Raw genomic sequence first — 11,928 nt, 5'->3', positions numbered from 1 at the left:
CGGGGGGTGGGGGGGGTTGGGTCCCAATGCAGGAGGATTTTGTAAAGCCGTTAGTTTCAGTAAAGCCTTTCTCATATTTTGTTTCCCAAGGAAGAGGTTCTTGAGTGTTATTTTTAGTCAATTCCTACATAGAGTGGAGTAGCTAACAGGGAAAAGTTAGGGACCCTGGATTGTCAGTATCCTGCAGGTCTGAGGAAACCTCTAAGTTCTTAGTCATAGGTTGGGTTACTTGGGGTGGTACTTATTCTTTCTGGAGACAGAAAGTGTCCTTTTACAGATAAATCATGACCTAGGTAATGTACCTTTCCTTGTGAAAACTGAAGTGTATCTCACAAGGCCTTATGGCCTTTATAAGCCAGTCATGACAAATATTTTGACTTCTGAGTTCTCTCTAGATGAGGAACACAGAAGTAAGTCATCTGCATATTGAATCAAAGTAGAATTTCTGAGATTTTGCAGTGTGCTTAAATCCTTAATGCATCTGAAGCAGCAGTAATAATAGTATTTTTCTGTACTTATATTACATTTGAGAAAGGCTTTTATACATAATAGCTCATAAATGTTTACTGAATGTATCATTTGCTAGATACCATGTTAGGCACCTGGAATCAATAAGATCTGGTCTCTGCCATGGAGAAACTCAAACCAGTGGGGAAGAAAAGTATACGAATAGATAGCTTCAACAGAACACTCTAACTGTTCTAACCTCTGGGTGTTTTGGAAGCCCAGATGAAAAGAGTGTAGGACAAGGCCATCTCTTCCTAAGAAGCTGTCACCCACTGAGATGAATTTCTGAAGACAATCCCATTTCACAGACCTCTGCGCAAGTGAGTGCAGGGTCCTTCTTAAGGAAAGGGTTTTCTGCATCAATGGAGAATCCATAGGCTCCCTGAGAGGACACTTAGGACAGGAACACAGGGAGAGATGAGTGGAGGTTTGCAAGCACTTCTCTTTTCCATTATTGAAGAACTGTTTACTGAGAGCCCCCTCTGTGTTTGCCTGTGTGCATAAGATGAATAAAAAACTCCCAGCACTGAAAGAATTCTTAGCCTAGTAACCAGTATAGCTGTTTAATGACATGAGAATTGTTGGACAGAAATGTGAATAAAGTGTAGGGTGGGTTAAAATGTTCGAAGGGGGTTTTATGCTACTTGACCTGCCCTGATCCCCATTCAGGCTCCTTCCAACACCTGGATTGCCTGTTCCAGACCAGCGACCCTGGGCCTCAGGCAGATTTTTGCTTCTCAGAAAACAAATAGCACCTGTGCTTCCTGCTGGCGCAATACAGACAACACTGCCTAGGTCTCCAAGAGAAAATGGTGAAATCAGAAGCCGTTGGTTCTGCTCTGGCACATCTATAGAAACACAGAGGATGTCAAGTTGGTCTTATAAGTTCACCATTACCAAAGTAATCAATGATAATCTGTCTTCATTTTGATAAGTTAAATGCTTTATAGGCTTTGCTCTACTCATCCCAACATTTAAAATAAATTTCAATCCTGACCGTATTTCTAAAAAGGCAAAGAAGCTAAATGACTCTCACTTTGCAGATAAAGAAACTGAGGCACAAAGTAGTAAAGTGACTTCTCAAGTTTGCAGTGGGAGGACAGAGTGCATTGGGCTTGCTGATTCCTGCTCATACATCTAACCTCTTTGCCTCCCTCAGGAACAAGATAAACTAAAACCCTCTCTTCTACTCTTCTATATAACAAATAGTAGTTATATTGGCCAAGATATCATAGGATTCTAAATTAATTCAGAACATTTTTTGGAGATCATATTCTTCAGATCATTCTTTTGAACCCTATGGGCAAAACTGTAGCAGTTACACTGGAGAATACAGAAGCAATAGTATATAGTGATTAAATTAAGGGCTTGAGGATGTCTTGCCAGTCAAGCCTTGGCTGTCTATGGAAAAGGCACAGATAGGTCCATTCTGGTGAAAGAAGAATCCCGCTGCCTAGACAAGTGGCCTCTTCTCTCACATAATGATTTTCCTTTCAACTTTTCAATTAACACCTAGCTTTGTTTACTGTATTGAAATGGATTATAAGCTGAAGAGAGGGACTGGGAGCAGATTTTACAGTAGAATTAGAGAAGAAAGCCATTTTCAGAAGTATAGGGCAGGGGGAAAGATGATCTTAGCAGGGGTCTTTTACACAGAGGAACACATCATTCTCTTTACACATTCTCTTTACACATCATTCTCTTTACCACATTCCGGTCACTAAACATGTGCTAGAGTTCAGCGTGGAGGCTCTTTCGGTGAAATTCTCAAAGCACCTTCTGCTGAAACGCCATAATCTATCAGTCACCCCCTTCCACCCTTATCTGTTTCTTTCCCGCCTTAGGAAATATTCCTTGATCCAGGATCAGGCTCGAGAGTTGACCCACCTGCGGGAAAAGATGAGGATTGGGAGGGCTGTCTCTTCCCTTCTCATCCAGCATGTCAAGAACACAGTGAAGACCTTTGAAGAGCTCCTCAGCAGTAATAAGATTGACTGCTACATGGAATAGCATTTCCGTGAGCAGCTGGCCAAGGGCAGTCAGCTGGCAGAGAGCCTTGCCAGCAAGTTCAACACAGGTAATCTGGCCCCAGGCCTCAGGAGGGCCTTTAGTCCCTCCCAAGGACCTACGCTCACACAGGCCCACACTCATCCACGAGTGACTTTTCAATCTGGGGTCCTGCTTTGTAATCACCATCTTGGGGCCAGAGTCAGGAGCAACAGTGCAGCACACAGGGTTGAGGATGCCATGATGATTACCTGCTCCTCCATCTCTCATGGAATATGGCTGCTATGGCAGGAGGTATCAGTGGGGGGACAGCATTTATCTGAAACTAATTGAAAGAGAGGTGTAGTAGGGGCAGCTGATTGTCATGAAAAGAGCCCTAAATTAGGAATCTAAAGACTCTTGCTCTAGCCTGTATGTGATCATTACTAGTTCTGGACATACTCATATTCCTTTTGATATCTGTTCCCTCACCTAAAAAATTAGGTCAAATAATTCCAGCCCCTAAAGTTTGCATGATTGTTCTTAGGACAAATAAACAATATTAATCAGAGTACTTCAAAAGAATGATAAAAGGGCTTCCCTGGTGGCGCAGTGGTTGAGAGTCTGCCTGCTGATGCAGGGGACACGGGTTCGTGCCCCGGTCCAGGAAGATCCCACGTGCCGCAGAGCGGCTGGGCCCGTGAGCCATGGCTGCTGAGCCTGCACGTCCGGAGCCTGTGCTCCGCAATGGGAGAGGCCACAACAGTGAGAGGCCTGCGTACTGCAAAAAAAAAAAAAGAATGATAAAAGAATCATGCTGATTTGGGAATGATTTAGGCACTCCGTGTACTAGTACCTTTTGTGGAATATTTATTTCAAGAGCCTTTTACATAGAATATTTCCTGGAGACCTGAGGGCACATAGTAAGAGCAGGCTTGAGGCCACTGTGCAGGCTCCTGGTGGAAGATGCAGAGGTGGGACAGGGATGTCTGTCACCTCTACAGAGGCAGGAGTAGGTCCTGCGTGAAAGCTGTGATGGGACACACAGACACAGGACTGGGAACCAGCCTTGTGGCAGGACTTGGAGGCTCTGGCTGGAGTGGTCCAGAGGCCAGCTGGACAAGTATCCCATGATCTGTGGGAAAAGAGACATTTTCAGCTTTTTACTCTGACTCAGGGCAGAGCGAGTAGAGATGATGATCTTCACGGTGGGTTCAGGAAAGTCTGCCAGACAAGTTCTCTAAAGATTCAACCCAGTGTCTCCTGAGAAAATTCAGAGTATCCTGGACTTGAGAGTCAAGCAGCTTTGTGTCTCTGATCCCAGAGAGAGAACCCAGTGTGTGTTTGTATTTGGTAAATGAGAGCTGTTTAAATTATGACTGATCCTTTTTTTTAATTTGCTTTTCAGACGACTGTATAAGTAAGAAGAATCAAAGAGAACAGGTGCTGCGGGACCTCAGGTAAGTGCAAATTTTCAGGGGCTATGAAAGATATAATCTGGTAAAGGATCCAGAGCAAAGGCCAGAAGATCAAAGGAGCAGGAGCTCTCACCCTCTGTAAAAACCAAACAGCTGATTATACTATTACACCATTATGTATCCTTAGCGACAACGTGGTCTCATTTCCTATTTTTAAATTTATTTTTCTTTTGGGTCCAAGTCTCATATTAATTCACTAATTTAGTAATATAGAGCTGCTCTAGACTAACTCTCCAGTCTTAGGAGTCTCCCGTACTCCCAGGGATCACCTCTGATTTCCCCTAGATCTTTAAAAACTGGAGTGAGATTATACCTGATATCTTCAAGTGTTACCCAACTGGCAGATGTTAAATGGCTACAAATTTTCTTTGAAAGAAAAAAGATGTATACTATAAATATGACATAGATAGATTTATACTGTGTATAACTATACTTAGGGAAGGAGGTCTAGAAACTACAAGACACCCAGAAGGCAACATTGCCTCAGGAAGCAGTTTTAAATACTATTCAGTGGATTATGTCACAGAGTATGTTGAAATCTTACGGGCCTGTGGGTGTCTTGTGAAGGAACCGTTAAGTGTTAAAGAGCCTGACGGGTCTTCTCTCTTTCTCAGGATGTTTGTGGCCAAGGCACTGGACACTGTTGTTCTCTCCTGCCTCCCAACTCTCTACCCCCAAATGGAAATGGATTGTTTGGCTTCTTCCCTAAAGGAACAGTCTCCTTGACTCCTGGGGCCTCTCCTGTGAGCCCCCAGGTCAATACAGCTGTGGTGTTCGGGTGACTTTCACTTTTCCTTCTGTCTTTCTTACCCCCTAGTATCTTAAGGGAGTTGCAGAAGAAGGGTAAAATGACAGAAGTCCTAGAGACCAAGCAGGATGCCCGGCCCCAGACTAGGCCCCAGACCCGTTCCAGCAGCCATGCCCAGTCCGCTGCCCATCACTCCCCTAGCAGCACCTCTCCGCTGTTTGATGAGCAGGAAGTGCGCCCTGCAGTGGATGTGGCCAGTAAGTATCCAGAGAGCCTCCAGTTTCTGGGTGCTCACTTATTTGTCTAGGCCAAGGGGAGGCATCTTGGCAGCCAGACCCTGCAGATCCACTGTGATGCACCTGGTTGTGCACAGGTCTGGGACTCAGTGCCAAGCACAGGCTCCAAGGGTGTCAGATAGCTTTTCTCCATTCCCAGTCCCCGACGTCATCAGGCACCAGACCCCATCAGGCACATACATGGTATTGGACTTGAGGGGAGGGGTCATGAATTGGGAACGGGAGGGGACAGATGCTCCTCATCACTGCAACACAGTCACGTCATGTTTCAGACTATGGATGCAAATATCATTAACATTGGGCCTCTGATTTTGTACTCTTTTGGGTAAACAGCCACAGTTCCTATTTTCTATTCACCACTAAATATTCTTTATCATTTGTGGATTTACAGATCCCACTCATCATTTTAATAATTCAGCTGTAATAGCCTCTAAACCATCAGTAACTGGGACTGGCTGAATCCATCACCAGCGTGCCCCTCTCCAGAATCCCCCGAGGAGGGCTCTTAGGCAGCCTTGCTAGGGATGGGAGGAGGAGAGTAAGTTTAAAATCAAACCTCCATTTTCTGCTGCCAGGCCTTCTCTTTATTTTCCCTCCTGAGAAAAGCATTTGAATTTTTAGGCAACTGTATGAGTCAGACTCTGGTGTGAACAACCAGGAACCAGGAAACCATCCTTAGTCCCTGGCTATATCTGGGTTTATTTTGCTTTTTTTGTTGTTTTCTTGTTTTTACCTGAACTGACTGTTTTAGGCATGAATAAGCCATAATGGGTTTTGACCTGGTACTATTCCTGTTTCTCATTTTACCCTGAGAAGCAAAGCAGCATAATGTTTCCTCACGAGTATAGCCGCCAAGGGAAGACAGGAAGTACACCTTTATTGAGCACCTATCATGCTTGTATAATTGACTGCTACACATATGTTGCTTCATTTAATCAGGACAGCAATCCTCTTAAGTTGGTGCTGGTGTTCTGATTTTACAGCACAGCTAAGGACACTGAGGCTTGGTGAAGTAAGGGAACTTACTGAAGACAGCCCAGCTTGGGGTAACGTTCACTGTGAGCCTGCCTGACCCTAAAGCTTAGACTGTCCACTGAACTGCAGCCTCAGCATTTAGGGACCAAGCAGGGAGGGAGTCACTCTGTTGCACACCTCTTTCTCTAGGCTTCTGGAGCGACGGTTTTCCCCATTCCACTCTTTCTGCCCCTATGCCCCACACAAAGGCCTAGCCTCTGCAAAGGAGACAAGACCCTAGACACAATGCACTTCCACCCATGGATTTGTAAATGAATGGGGTGCCCTTGATATGTATGTGACATCATCCAAGGGCCTATGGGAGTTTTGAGTGCATCCTTGGACTCAGTTGCCCATAGGCACTTGGTTGCACCTCAGCGCTGCTCTGAGGGACAGCAGGAGAAAGCAAATACACCTTCTCCTTACCTGCAATTCCTGCCACTACTTGTAAGAATGGCCACATTTAAAATGTGGCTGCTGGAGTGGCACTCTCAAAGTATTGGCCTTATTTTCTGTTATTCCTGTCTTTTCTGAGGGAGACTGAAGCCCTTCTTTTTCCCATCTGAAGTCATTATTTTCTCAGAGGGCCAATGGCTTATCACAACTCCTTCTTTGCTTTTGGGGTCAAAATGCCTAGGGTAGTTAACAAATGGTGTGTGTCAGATGTGGCAGCTTCACCGTGAGGCTGAATTCCTCTCACAGGAGGCTCTTCTCTGCTGCTTTCCACATGCCGTGTAGGGCACGCTCCCTGTGTTGTGTGGCCAGGGGAGAATGGGACAAGAAAATGCTGATCACTGTTAACTGACAGACTTGAACCCTCCTACGCTCTAGCTGAGAGTAAGTTGATTTTCTGGGGAGGGGATAAAGGGGCTTTGAAAGGGGTTGGGAATCACATTTTGATTGAGTTCCTACTTTAAGTGAGGCTCTGAACTGAAGGCTTTACTCTTTATTTCACTGTGATGTTAATTACATCTGGTATTATGTAAACTGGGGAAGGATACTGACTTAAGTAGGCAGTTCCCTAGAGGAACTTGCCTTGGTTGAGGGAAATAGGACTTCACTCCTCCCTGCTTAGAGGAGAAACCCAACTACTCTGTGGACCTTGATAATAATCCTTGAAAGGGGTGACTCTTGAACTTTTCTCTGAATTATGGCCCTGCCACCTAGCCAGGTTTTTTTCTAAAGGGAGCCAGCAAAGGACATGATGATGTTCTCGTAGGATCATTGAGCTGTAAGATACCATATATTGTTTGGTTCTACAATCCCCCATGCAGAAATACCCAGGTCATTCTTTGGACGGGAGCCAGACAATCAGCTATATTTAAGAATTATTTTTACAGTCTCATGAGCCATTCTGGGTGGGATGCAACTCACCACTTGCTTTCCTCAGACACTCCTTCAGCCTCAGAAGGCGTCCAGAGTAAGCTGAGGCAGGAGGAGTGGGAGCCACCCTGTCTAGGTTTTCTGCACATCCGCCAGAAGTAGAGACAATTTTCCCTTCTTCATCCTCTTCCAACAACCCCAGTACAGAACAACCCCAGGAAGGACTAGCTGCTCTGTTGCTGGCAAGAGCATAGACTGTTGGATGAGTGGATCACCTGTTCACAGACCAGCAAATTGCTTCATCTCCTTAGTCTCATGACTTACACGATTGGCAAAGAGTCCTGCTGTTGGAGGAGACATTTCTGAAGTACCTCCCTGGGAACATTCCAGCATTTGGGGGATCATAGAGGGGCCCCTGTACTTTTCCTGCGTGTGCACTGTGACCCTCAGACACTACATCTAACAACTACTACTTGATATCATAGGCAAGGAATGCCAGTAACCTTGGGGTGAAATTTATGGTCCTTGAGAAATGAGTTTTAGCTGATACTCAGCACTAGGCTGGGGGTCACTGATATCCACCTTAGTCTTCATTCCACGAATTACTGCATTAGTTTTCTAAGGCTGCTGTAACAAAATATCACAAACTGGATGTTAAGAACAACAGCAGGGGCTTCCCTGGTGGCGCAGTGGTTGAGAGTCCGCCTGCCGATGCAGGGGACACGGGTTCGCGCCCCGGTCCGGGAAGATCCCACATGCTGCGGAGCGGCTGGGCCTGTGAGCCATGGCTGCTGAGCCTGCGCATCCAGAGCCTGTGCTCCGCAATGAGAGAGGCCACAACGGTGAGAGGCCCGCGTACCGCAAAAAAAACAAAACAAAACAAAACAAAAATAAAAACAACAGCAATTTGTTCGCTCACAGTTGTGGAGGCTAGGAGTCTGAAATCAAGGCATCAACAGGCCATGCTCCATTTTCCTTGCCTCTCCCCGACTTCTGGTGGTTGCGGGAAGCATCCCTTGCCTTGAAGATGCGTCACTCCCATTTCTGCCTCCACTGTCATGTGGTCTTCTCCCCTGTGTATCAGTCATGTTGGATTCAGGGTCCACCCTAATCCAGTATCATCTCATCTTAAGTAATTATATCCATAAAGGTCACAGTCTGAGGTTCCAGGTAGACATGAATTTTTGGAGGATACTATTCAACCCAGTATAATTATTTTTAAAGCACTTCATTTCTGACTTCTCTGTTTGTTTCTCACTCATATTCCTTTCTGGACAGATGTCAGCCCAGCCACTCCTGCTGATTCAGGTTCATTGCCCAGCAACCATTCAGAAGTCATGTCTGCTCAGCCCTTCTATCCTTCGAGTGGCACCACACAACTGAGTGGGACACCAGACCCCGGGCTTCATGGCAGCAGTGGCCCATGGGATGAGATGAGGCCTCAGAAGATGAATGCATCTGGGAACCTATCCTCCTTCTCCTCTTTATACCAGCCCAACTCCAAGCCCTCTGGTAAAATACAAAGGAGAAGTTGGTGAAATAGAGCCCATTGACAGGAATGATACATTCCTTTCCTGGCCAGATGGTTTTTTGTTCCTCTGTTAGACCCTGGCTCACAGAAATGGGTGAGAAGATGAAAGGCAACATCCCGTGAGTCAGCCAGAGAATGAAGTCCCAGCTCAGTGTTGGTGCTTTCTACGTGCCTCTCCCATTTCCCCTACCTAGGGACTCACTCTGGGCAGTACAATAAAGGAAGGCACTCTGAGGCACTCTGTAGGGAGGTTGAGTTGCCTCACATTTGTGTGTTCCCTTCCATGGGGAAGGTAGGTCTTCCTTAGGTCAAGAGCTATTGCGGGATGGGAGACTATTTCTATACGCGCGCGCGCGCACACACACACACACACACACACACACACACACACACTTTGTATACAACTATAAGCCAGTCCTGCCTGTCAAACTTTGCCATTGGGTTTGGAGCCAGGCATCCTGGCCCCCAGTGGCTAGGGGTGCAGCTGTGTAGAGGAATGCTTTGAAACAGCTCAGTTTCTGGGATGCAGATAGTGTAACAATACAACATTTGAAATTCTCAGAGAAAAACTTGGCACTAAGCAAGATGTCCTGGTGGATGAAGCTAATTTTGGTCTTTCTGCCATTTCCTTTGTGCATCTTTTTCTCTCCTTGAAGGTGTTCCTTTCTCTCACTCCTCCTTCAGGTCCTGATACCTCCCCAGGCTCTTCCTTGTCACTTCTCACCAAAGGAAAACACTCAGTGGCACTCATTATTCACAGCCTGATCTAATTTCATCTCCACTTACCTTAGTCTTTCTATTAGTGAGTGGATGTTAAAGGTTGTTCAGTCATGGATCATAGGGTAAGAGAGGTCTGAGGTAGAGAGGGAGGCCCTCTGGATTGCTGCCTAAGGAAGTAGACACGCTTTCTCATCGTCAGGCCAGTCCTGCCTAGAGGACTTCAGCGGCTTCTCACCCTTGTTCGCCAGCCAGGTGTCCATCTCCCTCAGTTGTACTCAGCTTCTATCTGGGAGGAGGCCTTGTGGAGTTCCTAACAGAGGGCTATCTTGTGATTGAGAGCCCAGGAGCTCTTTAAACGAAGTTGCCTGGTGTTTCCTGGGTGCCCAGGTGTGAGGAGGAAGTTGACGGAAGTATAGATATGGGCAGGGATCTTGCAGGGAGACCCTGGGCAGAACCCGCCACCTGCCCATGAGTGACAGCCTTCCCCATTTCCTACCTCTCCCATATCTTGGTGGTATGCAACAGGGGCCGACCTGCTGGAAAAGAATCTTGCTGAGATCCAGAACCTGCGCCAGCGCCTGGAGGAATCCATATTCATCAATGACCGCCTGCGGGAGAGACTGGAATATGTGCTCAGCAATGCTCACCAAGGAAAAAGTAAGAAAGGCACCAAAACCTCCTAGTTCTGTCCATATCTAGGAGTCTCAAGAGGGCATATAGGTTTGCAGTTATAAAACACATTGGTGTGCAGTACTCCACTCTTCCTCACAGTCAGCCCAGAGAGGGAAGCAGGACAGGCACAATTGTCCCTACTTTACAAATACTGACCCCGAGTGGCTTGCCCCAGGCAGGGCTGGTTTTCATCCTCAGGGCTGTCTGATGTGATGCCCATTCTTGTGACTCCCTATACTACCTGGTGCTGCCCCTGGGCTTGTGGGCTGACTGTCAAATGATAGAGCCAAGGCTTCCACGGTGCCCACTTCAGCAGAGGGAGGACCACATCCCACCTTCATGTTACTACCACATGCCCTGGATAGCACCTGCCCCTCCCCCGCCCCATGCAAGTGGCCCGTATTTCCACACTTTCCACCCAGATGTTCTCGCTGGAAGACCAGTACTTCCACATTCCTTCTCCCTTGTCAGGATCAGAAAAAAGGTGACCAGAGCCCCTACAACATCATAGCAGCAGCCAATTAGGGGGAAAGACCCTGTCCTACAGCTGCAGCCATTGACCTGAGTGTGTGGCCCGTCATGGACTCAGCCACATCATACTATTGTCCCAGTGCACGAGGCTCCCAGGTTTTCTGTTTGGCTAGGGCTGAAACTTTGGCGAATGCAAGGAACTATATCTTTGAAAGAATCTGTTACCCAAATGTGTGACTTGACTGGGTTGTTTTTATTCCCTGAGACAGTATCCACCTTTGGCTTCCATGGTTAGAACCCAGAGTCCATGCCTCAGCTCTACAACAGGAAAAGGGCCTTCAGGGAAGCCAGCTGCAGTTTTTAGGTCACTTCCATATTCCTCCTTTCCACAGCAATACTCTACTGCAGAATCAAAGAGAAGAGGGTGGAGAGCACAAACATTGCCCAGACCCACACAGCCCAATCTAGATAAGGCCGCTTCTTATGAGATCCCACCTACAAGTCCCTAGTCTCACAAGCTCTAGTTGTGAATAGCACTGAGAAATTCACATTTCTTGTATAAATCCCTTCTCCCATCTTTGCAGATAACCAGAGGGTCACTGGCTGTGAACTGAACACCAGCTTGGTGTCTCTTTCTCTCCCTTTCCCATTTCCAGCTGAGGGTAAATGAGGAGGGGAAAGAATGTCAGTTTCTGTTTGGAGCAGTCAGTGAAGAGAGTACCCTAAGTCCCTCCAGACTTCATTGCAGCTCTGTCTCTCCCTCCCTAGGAACTGCACAGCCAGCTCCAGATGTCTCCCTTGCAGCCCCTCATTCATAAACTGAGAGTCACTATTCTGGCTCTGGTAAGGACATCTTGTGACATGACAACAGGAGGGTCTAGAGATATGTTCTCCAGATTTTCCAGCCCTATCCAACAGCATTCGTGGCTGTAAACTTGGAGGCATAAGATATTACCTTTAAATGAATGGATCAAGTTAATAAATTATTATTTAAAAATTGTTTACACGTATTTATTGAGTGTCTATAAAAAGTAAAATTTGGGCAGGAAAGAATAAAACCCAGAATGGCCTGAAATTCATAGCAAAGGTTAAAGGAAAAAATACATTTTCTCTATTAGCTATCTCTATTTCGGAGAACTAGACCAGAAAGGCCAATGCTGGGAAAATGTTGGAGCTATTAAG

At 46.3% G+C, this 11,928-nt stretch overlaps 1 pseudogene; it reads left to right on the top strand.

Moving 5' to 3' along the window:
* The window catches only part of LOC103079332 (myomegalin-like), a 20,889-nt pseudogene extending 9,283 nt beyond the window's left edge, over positions 1–11,606 (top strand).
* Positions 11,607–11,928: the final 322 nt, after the last annotated feature.

This window comes from Lipotes vexillifer, unplaced genomic scaffold (genome assembly GCF_000442215.2).
Source record: "Lipotes vexillifer unplaced genomic scaffold, Lipotes_vexillifer_v1.1 scaffold1034, whole genome shotgun sequence".
NCBI lineage: Eukaryota > Metazoa > Chordata > Mammalia > Artiodactyla > Lipotidae > Lipotes > Lipotes vexillifer.
Note: the sequence above shows the minus strand (reverse complement) of the source record. Positions and strands in the feature narration are given on the sequence as shown.